Source organism: Hippichthys cyanospilos, chromosome 8, assembly GCF_059441005.1.
Source record: "Hippichthys cyanospilos isolate Australia breed blue-spotted pipefish chromosome 8, RoL_Hcya_1.0, whole genome shotgun sequence".
Lineage (NCBI taxonomy): Eukaryota > Metazoa > Chordata > Actinopteri > Syngnathiformes > Syngnathidae > Hippichthys > Hippichthys cyanospilos.
In genome coordinates this window covers 17,887,248-17,889,747 of record NC_142376.1, presented here as the reverse complement: position 1 = coordinate 17,889,747, position 2,500 = coordinate 17,887,248, and the positions used below count along the sequence as shown (strand labels likewise).

Genomic DNA, 2,500 nt, shown 5'->3' with positions numbered 1-2,500 from the left:
TGTCCCAAGGTTCACCGTTCTGCTACAGTTTTATTTTTCAAAATGGCTTTCTAAAGGACTATCCATCCATTATCATAACTTCTTATCCTCACAAGGGTCGCAGGGGGCGCAGCCAAACTGTTTTTGAGTGAGAGGGGCAATACACCCTGAACCAGTTACCAACCAATCACAGGGCACATTAAGACAAACAAACAATCATAATTACAAACAAACCTAGGGATAATTTTTCGAATTTCCAATATAGCCACCATGCCTTGTTTTTGGAATGTGGAAATGGGGTCAAAACATTCCTTAAATTAGCAACACAACAAATGTTTGTCCATCCGACTCGCCACCATCGTCGGAATTGGCAAGAACAAGTGGTTTCAGAGGTGCTCGATGTGTAAAAAAAAAAAAAAAAAAAAATCATTGAAATTAAAAAGGACCTGCATGTCTGAGTTACTTTAGAGTCATATTAATTAAATGTACTGTTGGAAGTTTATTGATGCGTATCACATCCAATAGAAAGACACATCCCTACTCCAGAATATATATATAAATAAAGATAATTTCACTACTACTGCTCCCTTGTTACTTTCTGGCATTATTTTCTAACTTCAGCGGCTTTCATCATGTCATTAAAAGAGATCATATTACATGCGGTGAATATTTAGCTGTTGTATAAATGACAATGTACTATCACGCCTACCTGTCAGGTGCGAGTGACATCAAATTTTCTCCAAAGCCAAGACAAGGGGCTGGTAGTTTCCCATTGTGTCCTGGTTGACCCTATGCCTGAGCGGTCTCTGGTGAAATGCTGAGTGGGGGTGGGAGCGTGGGAGTGGTTGACCTGCTGATGAAATATGCAGACATTCTGATGTTGTGCAATCATTTCTTTATAAAGACTACAGGCTTCTGGTTTGCTACCTAAAACAACACAATTCAAGGGTGTGCTATGACGTGAACTCTTAATTCAAGGGACCACTATTGTGTTTAATGTGGGACTCGAGACAGATGGTCAGACAGACACCGTAGATCAGTGTTGGCTCAAGTTTAGGGTGGTCACCTTTCCGATTCATAACAGCGCTACAGGAAATTAACCCTCCAAAAAACTGCCGCTTTGAAGTGTCCGATTGGAATGAGACAATAAAAGACAGCAACGGCGAATGAGGGTCTGGTAAATTTATTTATTGGTATGTGGCTGTTGGCTAGGATAGAGACACATGAGATTTCTTCATTGAGAGAAGACTGCAGGTGGCAAGCAAACACCTAAGGTCAATTTGGAGTTTCCAATATTTCTCCAAAGCATGTTTTGGGGAATGTGTGAGGTATCCAGAGAAGGCCCACGTGGGCAGAGGGGTAACGCGCAAGCGCCTCACAGGAAGGCTGGGGCCGGAAGCGAACCCGCGACCGTACAATGTGAGGCGGGCATTTCATTTTAACTATTACATTTTAATATGCATTCATTCCTGAGGGGTTCAGTTTTAGTTAGTCACTTTTTAAAATACATCATTCTACATTTTTTCTATTGTTGATTGAAATTTTTAAAGGGCCTGTATCATCCAAATTCAATTTTCTGGAGCGTTAAATCTTTGTTAGAATGTTTTTTTGTACACCAAAACCAAGCCCCTAAAGTTGTTTTCTTCCATTCATGCATCTTTGACATGTCTCTCTCCATCAGAAAAAACGACAGGGCTCCAGACTCTTCACGTTGTTACGGTCACGAATTGAGTACCACCCCCATACTACCCTTATGTCCTCATTCTTCGAGCATTCAGTGGCGCTGCCCGAGTACGTACGGTGACAGGGAGAATTTAATAAACGAGTTAAAAATATATATGAATGAAAATGCATTGCGCTGGATTCGTATAGACGAGAGTTCTTTCAATAAACAACAATGAGGAGGGGGAGACTACGCCGGTTTGTATAAGTCGGTTACATGTAGACAAGGCCTCAGTGAGACACAGAGGTCCCAGCACGACCAGAAATAGTCATTGGTAATACCTGATATTGCCGGTGGAAAAGAGGGAATACCACAGTCGATTCCTGGCAGTGGAAAAGGGGCCTTTGAGAAGTAAACTGTTATGTTTTATGCTAAACCTCTTTCTGTGATCCACGTTGTGCGCAACGCTGAACATTGAAAGATGACTGAGAGTTTGTTGAAACAAAACGGAACAACATGAGGCGGAGGGTGACGGCCGAAGTCAACGAGATGCCAAGGAAACCAACGAGAGCCAGGAAAAGCCTGAGAAGATTCTTGAGTCATTCAGAACTCTCAGTTGGGTCCTCCTTTGATATGTTGCTCCATTAGCTGTGGGAAAAGAATTAGCTGTTCATAGAGAAATAATGTGTTATATCGACTTTTTGGGGCTTTCACGCAGTATGTTTTTAGAATCGCTGCCAACGCCTAGTTCGAGCCTTCTAGCAAACTTTGTGACTTATATCCAAAGGAAAATGTGGGCTCGAATCCATTCAAGCATCAGTTTTTTTGGACAACAAAACATTGGGACACAATCAAGTC

General features: G+C 41.8%; 1 protein-coding gene across 1 annotated transcript in view; it reads right to left on the bottom strand.

Moving 5' to 3' along the window:
• col21a1 (collagen, type XXI, alpha 1) overlaps positions 1-760 on the bottom strand; it is a 35,669-nt gene extending 34,909 nt beyond the window's left edge. Inside the window, exon 1 of the mRNA XM_088421610.1 lies at positions 689-760. The gene's annotated coding sequence lies outside the window, so the exon portion shown is untranslated. The remainder of the gene's footprint in view (positions 1-688) is intronic.
• Between the last annotated feature and the right edge of the window lie 1,740 nt (positions 761-2,500).